At 36.0% G+C, this 21,750-nt stretch overlaps 1 protein-coding gene across 22 annotated transcripts in view; it reads left to right on the top strand.

Annotated features, from left to right (window-relative positions):
- NRXN1 (neurexin 1) overlaps positions 1–21,750 on the top strand; it is a 1,279,091-nt gene that overhangs the window by 1,088,038 nt on the left and 169,303 nt on the right. The gene's annotated exons all lie outside the window — the stretch shown is intronic.

The following is a 21,750-nucleotide window of genomic DNA, read 5'->3' as shown; positions in this document are numbered from 1 at the left end:
TGAAGAAGGGAGGTTTGTACAGAGCTTTTCTTTTTCACATCATAAATGGCCCTGTCGCATCTTAGGCCTTCAGTAACTGTATAGTAAACTTTGGTGAACCTCTCTGTGTCAAGATCTTACTCCTCTAATTTTGCCATTTCTGCTTCAATAAGATGAAAAATATCAGCTAATGCTTTTGTAGAAAGCTTTCTCGGTTTGGAGTTTCTGAGTCCCTGTTTTCTTCCCTAAGTTCTAATATCTGCTGCTCCAGTTCCGTAAGGTCTTTGTTGGTTAGCTCTTTGCCATGGGAGTCAAGAAACTCATTTTCACTGATGTCTGACTGCAGTTGATTACTAGTATTGCTTATGGCGCTCCATTCACAAGTACAAGTTGTACACAAGTTGGATGTTTGTAACTTGGGGACTTACTGTATGTTGTGAGGAAGAAGAGGCCGTTATGGAGTGAGTGGTCTAGAAACTTGATTGGATTATGAAAGACTTGAATTTTACTTGGAGGGAGGCATACATTCATTTTAATGAATTTTGCAAAATGAGTTAGAGACAAAAAATATTTAGAAAGCTATTATACAGTCCAGGTGTTATAAAATAAAGATATTGTGTGTGTGTGTGTGTGTGTGTGTGTGTGTGTGTGTGACAGAGACAGAGATAAAGACAGAGAGAGGGACAGACAGACAGGAAGGGAAAGAGATGAGAAGCATATATTCTTTATTGTGGCACCTTAGTGATTCATTGATTGCTTTCTTATATGTACCTTGACCCTAGGGGCTACAGCAGAGCAAGTCACCACTTGCTCAAGCCAGTGACCTTGAGTTCAAGCCAGCAAACCTGGGGCTTCAAGCTAGTGACCTTTGGGCTCAAGCCAGCAACCATGGGATTATGTTTATGATCTCACACTCAAGCCAACGATGCTGCGCTCAAGCTGGTGAGCCCATGCTCAAGCCGAATGAGCCCGCACTTAAGCTGGCGACCTTGGGATTTTGAACCTGTGTCCTCTGCATCCCAGTTTGACACTTTATCCACTGAGCCACTACCTGGTCAGGCTAAGATAAAGATTTAAATAAGCTGTGAAAAAATAAAGAGGATGAATGTAGGATATGTTATAAGACCTGGTGAACACATTAAATAAAAGGGGAGACATTCCCACTTTTTAGTGTCTAGCTCTCTTTTTTAAACCACCGATTATTCAATGTTCTAATGCTATAATGTGTCACTAGACTGCTCTCAGTATCAATGAAATAGGAATATCTGTAGTAGGAATGAATAGAGAGGTCAAAGATATGGTTTCTGCTTGCTAAAAGTTTAGTCTGGGAGACAGGAATTCAGCATATGCATCAGGATAAATAAATTGTGTTGACTTCAAAATTAGTAGTACAGAGTTTTTACTACTATTAGAGTTTAAAGAAAAGAGAAAATGGTGGTTTGGAGTAGTATAACAAAGTGAATCCTATTAGAGATGTAAAAATTTTAAAGAAACAGAGGAATAGCCCAAGAAGAGGCTCTACAGAGATACTGTATATACTTTTTGTATGATTATTTGACTTGTCTCTAAGATCTTAGGAGTATTATCTCTAAATCTTGACTTTATTTTCATTTTGAAAGGTTGGCAAAATGTGTCAGTTCTGAGAAGAGTGATATTGATGTTTGCCATTTAAATTTTATATACTTAGTTTAGATTAATTGATTTATTTTTAATTCCAGTTAATAAATGTATTGACTGTCTATTTGAGTCCTTCCATTATTTAGAGTTTCCTATTTGGTATGAAGTGTGTCAATTGGTTTGATAATTTTGGTGTTTTTATTTTTTAACCTAATTTTACTATATATATATATAATGTAATTGTAATTTCATAGTATTTTGAAAAGGGAAGGAATTTCAAGATCTATTCCAGCTCCTTCATTTTTCAAAAAATAAAACAGAATCTTGGAAAGGCTAATTGATTTGATCAAGATCACTATGCTGGTTGGGGACTCCTGTGTTCTGTGTCTATGCACCTTACTTTATGCTCTCTTGGAGACAAAAATCAAAATGAAGAGAGATCATTATATGTAATCTAAAACATAGCAAAGTATTGTTTTCATAACTAATTGTTATGATTAACATAACTAGTTATAGCTGCATATTTTAGTCCATATCACAGTCTATCACTGCTGACTCATATAGACAGATATGCACACAAATTTATCTAAGGAATGTTAAAAATAATAACACATGAAATAAAAAGAATTTTAAAAAATACCATAGTTATTTTGTTATTATTAATATTTTGAATCAATACTACTTCTCAGTAGGCATTGATTATTTTTTTTTTACCTCATGTTAAAATTTTTCTTTGTAAATTAGGTCAACCATTATGAATCATTACTATTTTACTATTCCCACAGCACTCAACCTTCAGCTTGGTACTATTTTCAGTTACATATTTATTCGTGTATATTTATTTCTCAGTGACATCACATAAAATTTAGTTGACTTTAGTAGCCAGAAGATTAGTGGGTCATTAGAAGATTCATGTACTAAAATCCTTAAAAATTACTTAGGTGGGAAACTGCATCTAAATAGAAGACTTATTCCATGTCTTGGTTAAATTTATAGATACGGGAAATGTTTGACCAAATCTCATTTCCCTACTACAAAGGGATGACAGTGGAAATCTAACTCTCTTGTAGAAATTGATAAACTATGCTGAAAATTTGAACCATTTTTTTAAGCATTTTTTTTCCTTTTAATTTTTTATTTTATTTTATTTATTCATTTTAGAGAGGGGAGAGAGAGGGAGAGAGAGAGAGACAGAGAGAGGAGAGAGAGACAGGGGGGAGGAGCTGGAAGCATCAACTCCCATATGTGCCTTGACCAGGCAAGCCCAGGGTTTCGAACCGGCGACCTCAGCATTTCCAGGTCGACGCTTTATCCACTGCGCCACCACCGGTCAGGCTTGAACCATTTTTTAAAAAACAAATTGCCAATTTTTGGTGGAGCCCAGCAGAAGATATAATAATTGGTACTTGGCATGTAGTAGGATACATGTTGAATAAATCCAGTTTCCTCAGCCTTGGCCAGTTAACTCCGCTAGAGAATCCACCTGGCACATGAATGTTCCCGGTTTGATTCCTGGCCAGGGTACACAGGAGAAACACCCATCTGCTTCTCCACCCTTCCCCGTCTCCTTCCTCTCTGTCTCTCTCTTCTCCTCCCGCAGCCAAGGCTCCACTGGAGCAAAGGTGGCCAGGTACTGAGGATGGATCCATGGACTCCACCTCGGGCACTGGAATGGCTCTAGTTGCAAGATAGCAACACCCCAGATGGGCAGAGCATCACCCCCTGGTGGGCATGCTGGGTGGATCCCAGTAGGGTGCATGTGGGAGTATGTCTCTCTTCCTCCCCATCTCTCACTTCAGAAAAATACACACACACACAAAAAAAAATCCAGCTTCCTCATTCAAATTCTATGTTAAAACATTGTGCTGGTAGTTTTTAACCAAAATATACTTACATGCATGGTTGAATATATAAATGTTTGGTTTCCATTTGATGTAGTTAAATGTTTACTAATTCAAATTTTTCAACAAAAGCTACGTACTGTGAGAAATCTGAAACCTCATATACTATAACTATGCTATGTAGAAGTAGCAGCAAAAATTTGACAATTCTGTTATTAATTATCTTCTTTCATGGTGTTTCATTTTTCTAGGACTTTTGGGCTTTTCTTAATAATGAGGTATTATGAACTTTTTATTGCATAGTATATTAAATACATCTACCCAAAATACTTAACTTCAGAGAAATTGTATCCAAGTAGAAAGAAAGAAATGATATTCTCAGACTTATCCCTCAGTCTTATATATTTTACATGACCTGTTTTTTTATTTTTTAATATCAAAGAGTTCTTCTATTACTTAAGGCAACCAATGTAGGATTTTTAATTTTCTAAAAAGAGAGAGCAGGAGAGAGAGAGAGAAAGTTCCTCTGATAGTTTGCTGGGCTTTGTTATCATTTTGACTGCACAGGCTGGAAAATATAGATTAATACAAATATTTACCAAAAGATCATTCTTCACAGTACAACAAAAGGAAAGGAGATTATATCAATAAGGCTAAAGGGTCCACTCCTTAAATCAAAGTCTTATAGATTAAAAGTAAGTTACCTTTTTTGTTTTATTTTTATTATGTATTAACGGGAATGTTTTTAATGTTCCATCCCAGGAATCCTGTCAATTAGACCTATCAGTGACTTCCATAGAGTTCTCTTGTACTGGAGGCTAAAATACCACTTCCCATCAGTATTCTACCCTATAGCATTTGGGCTCAGTTCTTACAGGGTCAAATTAATCATTGTGTTTAAGATAGATAATTCTGAAAGCTCAATTCAACCCTAGTAGGCAATTTCTGTCCATTTTTATGACATACATATTCTTTATCCTAAAATAGTGGTATTATTAAAAACTTATTGCTGACCACATAAATGATTTTAAAAAATAGTTTCTTAAAATATGTGTTGGGTATCTACTATTGGGATATCATTTTGATTTTAGAGAGACATGGAAGTGAAAACTCTTCTCTCCCTATTTCTCTTACTAATTTTTGCTTCTCAATTAAGCTATTCTAATTTGCAACTGAGTCCACAGAAGGGGGTGACTCCATACCTCCATCAGAAACCTAAAGCCCTAAAAGTAGGAGGGTAACCTATGGGTTCCCTTTGTATTCAAAGCTGAACTTAATACAAAAACCGATCAAAAGAATCAAATAAGAATATTTGAGAAATTTAGCAAATATTAAATTTGTTTTGTTTCAAAAGTACAATCTATGCACAAGCTCTACGTTTTTCTCTGAGACTGAAATTTAAAGAAAATGTGCTTTTTTTTTACCATTCTTCATTTGCCATTTTTTACTATGACAGATTCTCAAAATTCTACCACCTAGAAACCAACAAATTAAGAAATATTGATTCCCTATGTTCAAAATATTATTCTAAGTATATCATATTTCCTGCAATAAACAAATAATGTCCATTTTTATGATTTCCAGAAGATCCTCTCCCTTTATCTTTTGGTTTTCTATTATTATTTAACACAATTTGCTTGTGACTTAAATTCTTATCATAATAAAGAGATACATTGATGCTACTCTTAAAAATATTTTTTTTTTACAGAGTATAGCACTGTCATAATTATGGGTAAGGACAGTCAAAAATATTGGTCGAGTAATTGACTTCAAGGAATTTTCTTCAATGATATTGAAAATTAAGTTAATGAATCTCCTTACTCTTTACAAATAATAAATTGATCGTGTCAGTTACAAAAATTAGTTGCCACTACAAAAGTCAAATTTAGTATTTAATAAATGAGGCAGGAAAGGGTTTTAAGAAAAAGCTAAAGATTAAAAATCAGAGAAATTACATTTTTAAGAATGTTAGTCTTTCAGAAAACTTCACATGGCGTTTGCAAGGGTTTGTTTGATTTTGATAGGTTTATGGTTTTGTAACAATTCTTTTATAGTTTTGATTGCTATCAAAAGCATATATCTTGTATCATATAGTTTATAATTTTCTGAGTTCAGTGGAAGATAAGTCATGTTCGCAACTCAATGAGGAGACTTTCCCTTACTACTTTTGCAAACACTCCAACTCTTTATTTTCTCAGGAGCTTTTTATTAAATTGCCCAGGAAAGTTTATATATTTTGTAACAATACAAATAACAACTAGCATATTTCTGTATACTTAAGCAATTTAAAAATTCTCCTGTGAGACAAGAACCCTCTTAGGTTTTAATGTCAGCATTTGAATGCCAACTATGAGCTGGTCTCCTAATTTCCATACTATTTTCTCTTGTTCATTGTCTACCTACTATTCTTATCTTGTTGGCTCAGGAAGAAGAAGGTGTTGACACTTTACTTCTAGTAATTAATGACAGTGTGTTCAAAAGGTAACCGAATAGCAAAAATGTTAAAATTTCACACACTGATATTGAGGCCTTTCACGAAGTACAAAAATTATGTGCCTGTTTTCAATTTTAGACATTGATTAGATAAATTTTTCATAATCTCCTCTGAATCTCTGCCTTTATATGAATCTGCTCAAGTAGGATATCTTATTTTTTAAAATTATACACAAAAATTTGCATGTAAACCTAAACTCATGTGTATGATTTTTAGGAGCTGTGCCTTAATATTCCTATGGCCCATTTACTGAGGATTCAGAACCTCTGATTGTGAAAATATTGAGATTTTAGAGAAAAATACGTCTATTTAATAAACATATAAGGAGAAACCTCCTTCTACCCATGTGAGGTGTGCTTCCAATAGAATATAGCTGCACTGTTTTTTACTTCCTAATAATAATCTTCTAACTACTGATATAGCTGTCTAGAAACATCCTCTGCTAGCTCAGGTAAAATTTTTTCTGTAATGGAGAAAGTTCAACTCTTTTACTTCCAATTCAGGACAATTGTTCTCTCAAACATAATGATAAAATTGCCATTATCCTTCCAATAAATGTACTTTGAGCACTGATACTATGCTTGATATAATTCTAGCATTGGTGTATTGTATAATAAATATCCTTAAAACCAAAATGTATGGTTTAAAGGTCTCATTTGAATCGATCTACTAGTAAATCATCTGAACATTGTGAAGTCTGATGGTGTAATAACAGTGTCCAAAATCTTCAAGACAAAAATGACTAATAATTTGACATCTTTGGAAATTATTACTTTTTATTATTATGAGAACAATTTAATAAACCCTTTGCCTTTATAGAGACAACTTTAGAATTCATGGAGGAGGACATATTTTCTTTCTCTCTCCTTGCTATATAATTTTTCACCTTTTTTCAATTACTTTCTTAATATTTATAGTTTTTTTTATATATGTACTTAACTTCTTTCAGGAGAATACTGATAATCCATTTGTTTCTTTACACAAAAAAAGAAATCATTACTATTAAAAAATGTTATAACTAACTAATTTACGAGAATATAGACAAACATATATATATATATATATATATATATATATATATATATATATATTTTCAAGTTTCTGTATTATGGACTCTCTCAGTGTGACAAGCAAATACCTTTTGTGCATCATCCAAAGTTCAAATTTAAAACAAATGATCTAGGATAAGTGTTGACAAACTTTTGCTATAAAAGGCAAGATAATAAATATTTTCAGCTTTGTGGGCCACATGATCTCTGTCAAATTATTCAACTCTGCCATTATAGCTCAAAAGCAGCAATAGATAATAAGTAAATGCTTAGGTGTGACTATGTTCCTATAAATCTTTATTTCCAAAAATAGTAGAGGGATACATTTGACCTATAACATATAGTTTATGGACCCTGATATAAAGACATGACATAAGGGCACAAGAACTGATCTGAAAGAGCTTCTACTGACCAAAACTATAGCAATTTCAGCAACAAAATAGAGAATGGATTATAACCCAAACAGTAAAATAACTGTTGATGAGTACAGACTGATATTAATAAGTAATTGAATAGATATGTGGATGATGGATAAATGGAGGAGTACAGGCAGTTATTTTATACAGAAGAATTCAAGTTAGCAAATGTAGAAGGTTGATAGAAGTAGATAGATATTCAGCATGAGAACTTCAAAGTAACAATTTCTGAAGATACTAGATGTGCTAAAATTAGTAGGTAGAAGTTTGAGTAGAAACTAGTAAGTTATGTAGTCTAAAAGTATCACTACCAAGGCAAAAATATAAACTTTCTTCAGAGAAACTCAGCAGACTACCTTAACTAAATGATCAAGTTAAACATCACCAGTAATAAGAAATATTAACTTGGTGCACCTGCTGATATGATGCACTGAGAAAACATTTCATTTCTCTCATATTCTTGGTATTTTCCACAAAAATGTATGACCTCAGCCTAATCATGGAAAATTTAATTTGGTAATGTAGATTGCATCCTGGATTAGAAAAGGGATATTAGTTAAAAGTAATGGAACCAGATAAGGCAGGGGTCCCCAAACTACGGCCCGCAGGCCACATGCGGCCCCCTGAGGCCATTTATCCGGCCCCCGCCGCACTTCCAGAAGGGGCACCTCTTTCATTGGTGGTCAGTGAGAATAGAATAGTTCCCATTGAAATAATGGTCAGTTTGTTGATTTAAATTTACTTGTTCTTTATTTTAAATATTGTATTTGTTCCTGTTTTGTTTTTTTTACTTTAAAATAAGATATGTGCAGTGTGCATAGGGATTTGTTCATAGTTTTTTTTATAGTCTGGCTCTCCAACGGTCTGAGGGACAGTGAACTGGCCCTCTGTGTAAAAAGTTTGGGGACCCCTGAGATAAGGTCTGTACTGTAGTTAATAGTGTAGTAACAGCCTGACTAGGCGGTGGCTCAGTAGATAGAGAGTTGGACTAGGATGCGGAAGTCCCAGGTTCGAGACCCCGAGGATGCCAGCTTGAGAGCAAGCTCATCTAGTTTGAGCAAAAGCTCACCAGCTTGAGCCCAAGGTTGCTGGCTCAAGCAAGGGGTTACTCAGTCTGCTGAAGGCCCGCGGTCAAGGCACATATGAGAAAGCAATCAACGAACAACTAAGGTGTTGCAACGCACAACGAAAAACTAATGATTGATGCTTCTCATCTCTCCGTTCCTGTCTGTCTGTCTGTCCCTGTCTATCCTTCTCTCTGACTCTCTGTCTCTGTAAAAAAAAAAAATAGTGTAGTAACAGTGTTCATTTCTTGATTTTGATGATTGTCCACTAGTTATTGAAGATGGTAAGAGTGGAGGAGATGGGTAAAGGATATGTAGAACTCTCATTACTATCTTTTACATTTAAAAAGTTGTTAGTTTTATCTAAAAATAACCTTCTACCAACTTCTATATATTATAAGATTATTACAGAAAAAAGTAATTTTAAACAATTTTTTTTGTTGTTTTTGTTGATCTGGTAAGTTAGGTGTAATTGTAAGTAAATTATATAGTAAGATGTTCATATGATTATTAGGAAAGTATGGTTATTCTTAAGGAATATAAACAATTTCTGTAACTATTTAGAGGTGTGACCTATTCTAGTAATTTAGTCTTACTTAAAACAGAATGACATAATAAAAGTGAAAACCTTTTGATGTATGAAGCCTTTAAATAGGCCATATATAAAAATTTAAACTATGATAATGAATATTTTGTGCCAAATTTAGCCTCATGGGTTGAATAGTTCTCAAAGACTTTTATCTTAAACATTTATAATCTGTTTGTTTTTAATTTTATGATTTGACTGGATTAAAAGCAGCTGATGTTCTCACAAACCCCAACCTGGAAATTTGAGACTAAATTTCTTCATGTTAAATATTATTCACCATTTTATTTATACTGATGACCTGGATATTTAAAATGTCTGTTGACAATCTGAAAGAGATTAGACCTAATTTAAATGTGGCTAGATATTACCATATGCATTCCCAATGAACTATATTAGCTGGATTTATGAGATATAAAACTGGACAGCATAGAGGAACATTTAGTTTCATTTTTCTAAATAATGTTAATTAATTGAGAATATGCCATAATAATTTTTCAGGGTCACCTTTGTTGGAGCATTTTAAAAGTCCATGTAGAGTCATCAGTTCTCTTATTTATTATTTTTATTGGTCAGTTTGGTAGAGTTAGATGAGAGTATACTTTCTAGTTAAAGAAGAAACAAACACAATGAAATTGTTGTAAAAACAAAGGATTGCTTTGCTGAAAAGAGAGGCAGGATGGTCACAATCGTGGTAGGAAACAGAGCTTGGGGGCAATTAGATGAGGCCTGCACTTTATGGAAGTTGAGTTGAAATAGAAGGTTAAATTCATTGGACTGATTCAGTAAAGAAGTTGGTATTGCGCTAAGATTGGGTAAAGATAAAACAGAACTCACATGAAATCTCAGCTATTCTCTGAGCCTATTTAAATTCCTATTTTATACAGTATGGTATCAGCAATAGTGAGTTTCAGAGGCACTCTGTACTGGACACTGTAGACTGGGAACTGTGGTAATTATTTTAATACATTTTTTCATTAAACATTAATTCTTATAAGGTGGCCTATAGTATCTTCTTTTGATAGATAAGTAGCCAGTCATAGAGAGATAGGATATTTGCCAGTTACACATATCAAAACTCACTCCAGTGCCTTGAAGTATTATGCAATTCTGCCTGTATCTTAAATTATGTTTATTTTGATTCAAAATAGGTTTTCAAACTTTCTGACTAAAGATATTTTACTCAAATATTTATTTCATTCTGAATTAGAAAACACTGAATAGAAATAAGCCTCTAGAAATGGAGTCAGAAAATAGATAATTTTTAAAATGCTAACCTAGATCTTAGACCTATCCATTTCTTTCACATGTTAAGATTTACCTTTTACCTTAACCCCTAAATGGAGTCCAAAAGCCTCAACTATTACTTTAATTCATCATTGAGCATTCAGTAAAACCCACTCACTTCATGGTTGTCCTGTGGTGTGCTTAACCTGATTGGAAACACAGGGAAGCAAAAGACACTGTCTTTGTCCCCAAGAGTTTGAGGTATAACTTGGGAAGAAAAGCCAGTGAAGAATGTGTGTTTTGGGAAATAGATTACAGAGCTCAAAATATACTGCTCATAAAAATTAGGGGATATTTTATCACTTCATCTGAATGTATAAATACAAGAACTGGAAGAGTTATGAAGTAAAGAAAAGAGATATGTTAGTGCTTGGAAGGAGTGAAGTCCGAGCCTGGCCTGGATGAGACAAACGAGCATATACTTATTGGTGACGGTAAATCCATTCCAGACAGGAGAGAATGAATCCAAGGACAAAGGTGATTATAAATGCCAAAATAGAACAAAAATAAATAGCCTTGCTCTTTATGACAGGATATTTATTTTTCATATTTATTTAACAATCCTAGTGACTAAAGCAAAGAGAGTAATTAAGGAAGGAGGATGAGAAGTACTTTGTTCCAGAATCAGTTGAGCTCTAGCTATACTATGACAGGAGCTTTAAGATGCCCTTAGACTTAAGAACATCATGCCGGTTTTGAGTTCAAATTGACCTGGGCATTCAAGAGAAGTTGAGCACAATTTCTGAGTATGTGATGATAAGGTAAAATTAGCAGTGGCCACCTGGACAAAGCTCAGGTTACTGCTGTTGGGGGGTGGAGGTGCCTGTTAAATTTTACTTATTTTATTTTATTCTCATTTTAAAGGCATTTTCTTTTTTTTAATTTTATTTCTTATTTTTTTATTTAGACAGTTAAATTTAACAGAGTGACATTGATCAACCAGAGTGCATAGATTTAGGGAAAACATTTCCACATCATTTGGACAGTCGATTGTTGTATACCCATCACCCAAAGTCAAATCATCCTTTGTCACCCTATATTTTCTCTTTAAGCACCACCCCCTCCTCCCACTTTCTTCTCTTTTCTCCCTTCCCCTCCCCCTGGTAACCACTGCACTTTTATCTATGTCCGTGAGTCTCAATTTTGTGTCCCACCTATGTATGGATTCATACAGTTCTTAGCTTTTTCTGATTGACTTTTTCACTCAGTATAATATTATCAAGGTCCATCCATGTTGTTGTAAATGATACTATGTCATCAATTATGGCTGAGTAGTATTCCATAGTATATATGTACCACATCTTCTTTATCCAATCCTCTATTGAAGGGCATTTCAGCTGTTTCCATGTATTGGCCACCGTGAACAATGCTGCAATGAACACGGGTTGCATGCGTCTTTACGTACCCATGTTTTCAAGTTTTGGGGGTATATACCCAGTAGAGGGGTCATAAGAAACTGTCAACAAACAAACAGACAGCCAACTAAATGGACGATGATATTTATTTTCAAACAGCTCAGTTAAGGGGCTAATATGCAAAATATATAAAGAACTCACAAAGCTCAGCAACAAACAAGCAAACAATCCAATAAAAAAATGGGAAGAGGACATGAACAGACACTTCTCCCAAGAAGAAATACAAATGGCCAACAGATATATGAAAAAGCGTTCATCTTCACTAGCTATTAGAGAAATGCAAATCAAAACTACAATGAGATGCCATCTCACACCTGTTAGATTAGCTATTATTAACAAGACAGGTAATAACAAGTGTTGGAGAGGCTGTGGAGAAAAAGGAACCCTCATTCACTGTTTGTGGGAATGTAAATTAGTACAACCATTAGGGAAGAAAATATGGTGATTCCTCAAAAAATTAAGAATAGAACTACCATATGGCCTGTTAAATTTTAATAAATTCTAGGTGAATAGGTAGGGATGAGCATAACTGAGTTTCATTTGTACCAAAAAAATAATGTGTATTTCTGATTGTAACTAATTTCTAACTCTAAACAAATTAGAAGTCCCCAAACAGTTTCATCCTCTTAAGTCCCTAACTAGTGTTATTAATAATGTAATTCATCTTATTATCCCATATATCAAAATCTTTCTTGTTATCCCACCAATATCATACCTGGGTCCAATAATAGGCACTGGTTTCCATGAATTTTTCCTTCAAATACTTCCAGGTTCCATCATTTTCTATCTGTACTGTCATTATTCTGGTGATTTAAGGCCTTTATTACAATTGGGCTCCTTTCCTATAGTCAGCTATAAACCATTTATACTTCTCTTCAGTCTCCATTATTTTAGTCCATTTGGTATAGAGCTAAAATGTTTATCTTCCTAAAATTGCTTTTATTATATCTCTTCCTGCTCCTCAATTTTTCATTGGCTCCCCAAAGTTAACTGTAGAAGGAATAGAATTCTATACGAATGAAGAGTAGTAGAGTTCAATGCTCTTCTCTCAGGTTTGATCTGATATTTTTTTTACATTTTGGAATCTTATTCTTCTAATTTTAGGGGTTTTTTTTGTTTCTAGACATATAGATATGTTTTTGAAAACCTGAATTTCTGTTTTATATTTTTCTAAGTATTATGTTATCAATATTTTGCCCTTGCAATAAGAAACCTAGGATAACAGGTGTTTCTGATTTTACTATATTTATCATTTCAACTTTATAATTTTAATTTTGCCATTATTTGTTTATCTTAAATATACATAAAGCCATTAACTTGAAAAATTACTGTAAATGTAATGATTAAATGCAATTACAGTATTTCTATGTATAGCCAAATGAAAACAAATCAAAACTAGGAAGTCTGTAGTATTTGCCCATAAAATGGGATGTTTTCTCTTTACATTTTCATTTTCTTTAAAAAGGAAATAACATGAACAAGAGTAGTCTTATGAAATAATTTACTTCAACTCTTAATGAGTTATGATATCTTTTCAACTCTCTTCTAATTCTGGAGCGCTCACAAGATGAATCTATCTAGGCTGAAAAACCCTTGGTTGGGAAATGGAGTAAAATATTTTTTATGTCTGTGGGTCTCTGATTCTGTGTTATCTATAAGAACAAGAGAGCCATCATATAGTTAACACTAAGTACCTACAATAAACTGTTCCCAGTTGCTTTATACATATTACATCTTATTAAAAAAATAATCTCATAAGGTATCCCTATTTTATAGATATGTTATGACTTGGAAAGAGTCAGTAATATGCTCTTGAGTGCATTACTGAGATTTGAATTTGAGTTTCCTAATTCCAATAAAATCTAATAGGCTTGATTATTTCTTTCCATAAATCTTAATAGTCTTGTAGTTTAAATATTTAGAAAATCAAGATTTTCCAAATTTCAAACTGAAAAATTTCTTGAAGCTATTAAAATAAGATTTCTTTATTATTTGATAAGAAATATGCCATCTAGTGCATAATATTTTCACCAACTTGCACTAATATTTTCACCAACATTATTGTGACAATGTAAAGTTTTGGGGGAAAAACCTATTTTTGATAGTATACTATGTTGTGATCCCTTAGCTAGTCATCAAAAAATGTAGCAACCTTGAATTTTTTTGTTTCAAAGACTAGCCAAATAATTTTACATTGTACATATCATTAATGACAGGCCTCGGACCCTACCCATACTTTTCTGGGTCAGAGTTCTTTTATTGGGGAGGGGTGGGTCAGAGTTCTTTTTAGCACGCCACCTTGCCAGCTAAAATCAGAAAAATGTGGGGGAAAATATATATTATATAGACTTCTTCTGGCATAAACTCCTATACATACCAAGTTATTACAGCATATACCTTTTTTCTTCATGTTTGTCTCTTTCTTGATTGAAATATTAAACACATAGTACCCTGCCTGAGGATGCTGGCCCCAGGAACATCACAAAGGAGCAGAAGCTAAGGGCAAATACGTATGAAGCTTTTCCACTCCCTTCTACCAAGCATTTTTCCAAATAAAAAGTAGGCTCAAATATATTGAAGACTGACTTTGCAGGTGGAAGGAGTGAAGTGCTGTCTAATTTCTCAGGCTATATAAGAGACCTTGAGAGGATTACCTTCATGCAGAGCTCAGATCTTCTGTGTTAGCACACATTGGTGCAGTCCTCCATTTCCTAGGCTCTCCACTGTCCCTGGTTGCTCTCAAGGTGGCCGCTCAGCCCCACTGTAGGGCAGCTGCGCAGAGGTAGCCCTGTGGAAGCTGGGCATGGAGTGGGCATCATTCCCATGTGATCAGTACCATAAGAAAAAGTACAGAGTAAGACACACTTCCAGTTTTGAGTAGATGAGAAATATTTCAAATAAATTACCAAAGTAACTGTTTTGATGTTCTGGTTGACACGATTACTTATCAAGTCCCCCCAAACTAATGATAATCTCATGAAATATTCTTTTTTTTTTTTTCTGAAGCTGAAAACGGGGAGAGACAGTCAGACAGACTCCCGCATGCGCCCGACTGGGATCCACCTGGCACGCCTACCAGGGGCGACGCCCTGCCCACCAGGGGGCGATGCTCTGCCCCTCCGGGACTTCGCTCTGCTGCAACCAGAGCCACTCCAGCACATGGGGCAGAGGCGAAGGAGCCATCCCCAGCGCCTGGGCCATCTTTGCTCCAATGGAGCCTTGGCTGCGGGAGGGGAAGAGAGAGACAGAGAGGAAGGAGGGGGAGGGTGGAGAAGCAAATGGGCACTTCTCCTATGTGCCCTGGCTGGGAATCGAACCCAGGTCCCCCGCACGCCAGGCCGACGCTCTACCGCTGAGCCAACCAGCCAGGGCCTTCATGAAATATTTTTGTTTGTTGTTTTGTTTATTTAAAAATATTTCTCAGGCCATTCCTAAAATAGATATTTTTATAAATAATATAAGCTTATCTTTTGAGACTTAAATTTGTTTTTAAAGTTTTAGAAGTGGGCATAGTAAAGTTATTGTGATCTTACAATACTTTACCAAATTAAATAAAACATTAGCATATTTCAATAACAGAAGATTATGATATTTGATGATTAATATAGAAAGGGATTCATTTTATTCAGTTTGTTTTCTACATGGTAATTTTAAAAACTAAATTAGAAATCTAACACTAAATTTTAATAGTACTGCATTTAATATTTTAAAAAACTATAGGGACCACAAAGTAAAGAAAATGTTATTATCACACAATTTATAGTTTAAGAAATTTTATTTAATGATATTAAAGCTTAAACAGTTCCTTTTACTAAAGTTATCTGTGAACATAACAGAATTATTTGAAAAAATATATATTTCATACTAAAATCAATTTTATTATTACCTTATAATTTAAATAAAGCAAAATGTGAATAAGTAGAGTGTATTTTGTAACTAAGCTATCTACCAGAATTGTGCAGAATATTACAATTTGCAACAAATCCAGAAAAAGACAAAATGTACTCCTTAAACCAAATTAATAATTAAAATGAGCACAATTTTGACATTAACATAGTACTTTGTTAAAATGAAAACAGAAAAGTGCTCATTCTTAGACATTTTCTTTTTGCAATTAGTAGCAAAATCCTACCATATCTGCTTAATATCAAAGGTTTATGAATAAATCAACAGTGTATAATTTTAACAATATTTAATTTAAAACTAGTTAGAGTTTTCTATGGCTGCCACAATAAAATAACACAGACTGGTGGTTTAAATAAGAGAAATTTATTTTCTCACAGTTCTGGAAACTAGAAGTCCAAGGTCAAGGTGTCAGCAGGGTTTATTTCTTCCAAGGCCTGTGTCTTTGTCTTGCAGATAGCTGCCTTCCCTCTGAGTTTCACATGATCTTTTTTCTTTCTCTCTCTCTCTTCCTTTCTTTCTTTCTCTCTTTTTTTCTTTCTTTCTTTCTTTCTTTCTTTCTTTCTTTCTTTCTTTCTTTCTTTCTTTTCTTTTCTTTTCTTTTCTTTTCTTTTTCTAAAAGGAGGAGAAGGCAGAGAGAGACTCCCACATGCACCCTGACTAGGATCAACCCAGCAAGCCCACTAGGGGATGATGCTCTGCCCATCTGGGGCATTGTTCCATTGCTCAGCAACCGAGCTCTTCTTAGCACCTGAAGTGGAGTCCATAAAGGCATCCTCAGTGCCTGGAGCTAACTCACTCCAATGGAGCCCTGGCTGCAGGAGGAGAAGAGAGAGAGAGAAAGAGAGAGAGAGAGAAGAAAGATGGGGGTGAGGTAGAGAAACAGATGGGCACTTCTCCTGTGTGCCCTGACTAGGAATCGAACACGGACATCCACCTACCAAGCCGATGCTCTACCACTGATCTTTTCTTGATGTATGCATGTCCCTTGTGTCTTTTTGTGTGTCCAAATTACTTCTTATAAGGACACCAGTTAGACTGGACTAGCATCTACCATAAAGGAGTCATTTTGATTTAATTATCCCTTTAAAGGCCTTATCTCCTAATACAGTCATATTCTGTGATTCAGGGGATTAGGGCTTCGCCACATGAATTCCAAGGGTACATGAGTCAGGCTTTAACAGTCTTGAAGTACTTGAAGGGTTCTTATGTAGTGGATGTAAACAACTGTTTGTGTTCACTAAACTCAACACAGGCCAGTTGAATTTCAAAGACTTCAGAGAAAAAAAATTAAATGAAGTGTTAATTAAGCCAGAGTTGTATGGCCCAATTAATTTAGCCCTGTGCTTGAGAATGACAGAGCCTAACTATAGATGTACTACTGGGTTATAAAAATGACAGGAAAAAACAAACAAACTTGTAAGTGGATCAATTTCCAATTTTCCTGACTAATGAAGCATCAGCTTAAACTTGGTAGGATGATATATGGAATTTCACTCTTCTCTCCATCCTGATCACTAGAAATCACAGGTGACTTAATTTAAAGAGGAATACTGTTGTCAGTAGAGAAGTTCATAATCTTACTCTAAGAGATGTAATGAACTATTCCTCTTATGTATATATTACATTCTTTAAGATGCCTGAATTTTAATTGGTGATCCCCATGAGGGAAGGAGTTATACTTGGGCAACCTACTGGTTTTTAAGTCTGCTCTTATCAAACTTGATGGGATGGGAACTCTCATGAGGATGTCTCCTGAACCAGAAATAGCCCCAAAGTGCAATTCTCCAGAACACAGACATTTGAAAGATCTAAGTAAATATTTTATTTAGATCAATTATGTACAAAAGGACTTTGCAAAGAACAGTCATTGCTTTGAGGAAATCCTTAAATTCCCTTTTGATATTGTCCTTTCTTATCTCTTTAGTGCTAAGAATTAAAAATGAATGAGACAAACCTGTCCTCTTCTTGAGCATCATAATGTGCTCCCCCATCCTATTAACTACTTTTTATAACATTGTAATCTCCTATAAACTAACCTCTGCCTGCCTTACTTCTTTTTGAAATGGCTGTCAGAACAGCGACGTGCTTCATGGTTGGGTAGAGAGAATCCAGAGGAATAGCTACATGGTGAGGGGTGTGTCTGTATAGTTGAAAGAAGAAAAAAAGACAAGCTTGCAATATTAAACATATCAGAAATGTAATGGCTTAATTACAAAAGTCTCCAAAGATGGTGTCTGAAAGTGTTTATAAATTTGTCAAAGCACAGTGAGATAGTTAAAAAAAAAAAGCAGAGGAAAGAAAAAGAACATGCCAAGTCAAAAATGTCACTGACTTTTAATGATATTTACAGAGCTAGAAACAGTGGTTGTTTTTTGTTTTGAATGCCTCTAAAAACTCCCTCCTAAAAACCCACAAACAGCATTTCTTAATAAGATGGCCCAATGCATGTCTTCTTGACAGCCCTACCTTAAATTTGGGACCATGGACCATAAGCTTTGGAGGCCTCCTTAGAGTTCATATGGTTTACCAACCTCATTTTACAGATAAAGAGACTGCCTGCTTTAGGCCACCTAGTATTCGCTTCTGTTTAGTTTCAGTGGCCCTCCTTTGCCAAAAAGCGCTGTGGGGGAAAAGAAGAGTTTAAGACATTCTATTTGAAGTACATCTCTTTAAAGCATCAATATATAGATGAAGTGGTAATTTTGAGAACTCGGTGGTATCTAAAGGTTTTTTTTCTTTATTTTTAATTTTTATTTTTTTTCAGAGACAGAGAATGAGTCAGAGAAAGGGATAGACAGGGACAGAAAGATAGACAGGAATGGAGAGAGATGAGAAGCATCAATCATTAGTTTTTCATTGCAGGATGCAACACCTTAGTTGTTCATTGATTGCTCCCTCACATGTGCCCTGACCGGGGGCCTTCAGCAGACTGAGTAACCCCCTGCTGGAGCCAGCGACATTGGGTTCAAGCTGGCGGGATTTTGCTCAAACCAGATGAGCCCGTGCTCAAGCTGGCGACCTTGGGGTCTCGAACCTGGGTCCTCTGCATCCCAGTCCGATGCCCTATCCACTGCGCCACCGCCTAGTCAGGCTTTTTTCTTTATTTTTTAATTCCAGGAGCAGCTTTGTCATCATGCTGCTGCACAGAACAGGTGGTGGTCCCTGAATTCCATTTGCCCTCAGGGCATGTGCCTTTTGGCTTTTTTCTTTTTGTGTGACCTTCTCAAGTTAATGACCTCCTTTCAGTTGTTCCCCTTGGCTTATAGGTAGCCATGCATGAAACTCTGAGAATGAATCTGACATTGCTTAGGAGAAAAATGCAGAGATTTTGATAAAATATCTATGGGGGTTTGGACATCACTTACAATAAATCTTGTTCCCTGGCCTTTGTTTGTCTTGGGAAAGAGAACTAGATTTATTTTCCACTTTTCTTCACACCTACCTCAACTCTTTTCCTATGCTTGGGTGGGTGAGAAACAGTTTCTGTGATCTATATATTTCTAAATATGGCATATTAGGCAAATTATACTAGATAAGTAATGTCATAACCACAATATAATGGCTAATGTTTACTGAATACTTACTGTGTGCCAGGCACTGTATTAAGAAATGTACGTAGGCCCTGGCCAGTTGGCTCAGTGGTAGAGTGTTGGCCTGGCATGCGGAAGTCCCGGGTTTGATTCCCGACCAGGGCACACAGGAAAGGCGCCCATCTGCTTCTCCACCCCTCCCCCTCTCCTTCCTCTCTGTCTCTCTCTTCCCCTCCCGCAGCCAAGGCTCCATTGGAGCAAAAGATGGCCCGGGTGCTGGGGATGGCTCCTTGGCCTCTGCCCCAGGCGTTACAGTGGCTCTGGTTGCGACAAAGCCATGACCCGGATGGGCAGAGCATCGCCCCCTTGTGGGTGTGCTGGGTGGATCCCGGTCGGGCGCATGCGGAAGTCTGTCTGGCTGCCTCCCCTTGTCCAGCTTCAGAAAAAAAAAAGAAAAAAAAAAAAGAAATGTACATAGCCCTGCCAGTTGGCTCAGTGGTAGAGCATCGACCCAGTGTGTGAACGTCCTGAATTCGATACCCAGTTAAGACCCACAGGAAAAGCAACCATCTGCTTCTCCACCCCTCCTTCTCACCTCTTCTCTTCTCTTCTCTTCTCTTCTCTTCTCTTCTCTTCTCTTCTCTTCTCTTCTCTTCTCTTCTCTTCTCTTCTCTTCTCTTCTCTTCTCTTCTCTTCTCTTCTCTCCTCCCCTCCCCTCTCCTCTCTCCTCTCTCCTCTCTCCTCTCTCCTCTCTCCTTCCTCTCTCCTCTCTCCTCTCTCCTCTCTCCTCTCTCCTCTCTCCTCTCCTCTCTTCTCCTCTCCTCTCCTCTCCTCTTTTCTTCTCTCTCTTGTACCGTCCTGAAGCCATGGCTCAACTGGTTCAAGTTCATCAGCCCTGAGCACTGAGGATGGCTCATGGAGCCTTTACCTCAGGAGCTAAAAATAGCTCAGTTGCAAGCATGGCCCCAGAAGGGCAAAGTATTGGTCCCAGATGGGCATTGCTGGATGGATCCTAGTCATGGCACATGCAGGAGACTGTCTTTATCTCCCCTCCTCTCACTTGGAAAAAAAGAAGAAGAAGAAAAAAGAAATGTACATGTATTATATCACTTATACCTATTTTACAGAGGAGAAAACTGAGGTTCACAGATATTATGCTATAGGCCCAATGTTATACAGCTAGTCAACAGTGAAGCCAAGTAAATTAAGGGTTCTCTTTTCATAATGAATCTGAGCACATGCATTCTTGCTTCTAAGACATAGTTGCTGACAAAATACATTTTTATTTGGGGAATTGTTTTAAGGTAAAATCCACAGTATTTAATTTTCCTACAAAAAAAAGTTGATATTTTATTTGAGCATTTCCATTTTACAAGACTGAAGAGGACTGGCAGTGATCAAGCAGCTGAATCCTGGCCTGCTTTTGCAGTTTCAAAGCATTTACTCAGAAATAACTGTGTGCAGTTGACAAAACCCATCTTTCTAGTTGAGAAAAATCTTCCCACATTCCCATTGCAAGTGGAAGTGAGAGACTGAAGTTTGTTGAACATGAGGTTAGAATGCAATAGTAATCAGAATTATTGTTCTTTACTAGAAAATAAGGGACTTTGTTGGTCCCATGCATAGACCATAGCAGACTATGTGTGAAGTGTTTATTGACCACTCTAAATATTCAGAGTAAAGATTAAAAGTCAAAGTTGGTGTGAGAAGGTAGAAAATCCAGCTGTACAGTATAATTCTTTGATTTTCATAGGTTAAGAACTAGGGAGTATACATGTGAGTTCCTATTAGGGTAGATAAGCTTAAATGTTAGACATGATTTAGAAAGTGCTTAAGATTCTCATGTCTGAGAATATGGCAAAATGTTTGTAAGGTAATGTGAGGCTGTTCTTATGTTTCATTTTTTCATATTCTCATCACTGAGTGATGTCTATCAGTGGCCTGGTTGGTTTGGGGGCTGTTAAACCATTCTTCTGTCTTAAATGCTACACAGGTAGCACTAAAGAACTCTGTAGTATGCTTGATAACAGAGTATGACCTTTAGTTTTCCACATACTTCTGTTTCTTGTTATCTGCTTGTCCCTGTTGCTTTTTATTTCTAGCTGCTGATTTTTGATATCACATCCCAGTCTCTGCATTAGGAACCCAACATCATAGGAAAGCTTAGAAGAGAATGTGTAAATTGCTATTTATTACCCATATGCAATAAGAGCCAAAGTTCACAAGGTTACCTTCATTTCTAATTAATCTGATGGCATTATACCCAAAATAAAGCTTTTAAATGGCAGTAGCTAAGAGGAAGAGCTTCTGCAAGTCTTCGTATAAATGGATGCTAGATAGCTTCATGTAGTCCCACTTAACAGAGGGACATGAAGGAAGAAATTGCTTAAGCCAGTTAGTAATGCACTGAGCTTCTAATTTCTTCCCCCAAGCACTGTTGAGCTCTGCAGTAGGTGGTCTGCGGCCTTTCATGCTCAGCATCACAGTAGTCTCAGAAGAAGATACTGTTTAACTGAATACAAAGGCCTGCCGTTTCCCATAAGGAGCCGGGGAATCATCCAAAGCA

The sequence above is a fragment of the Saccopteryx bilineata genome, chromosome 3 (assembly GCF_036850765.1).
Source record: "Saccopteryx bilineata isolate mSacBil1 chromosome 3, mSacBil1_pri_phased_curated, whole genome shotgun sequence".
In the NCBI taxonomy this organism is placed as follows: domain Eukaryota; kingdom Metazoa; phylum Chordata; class Mammalia; order Chiroptera; family Emballonuridae; genus Saccopteryx; species Saccopteryx bilineata.
Note: the sequence above shows the minus strand (reverse complement) of the source record. Positions and strands in the feature narration are given on the sequence as shown.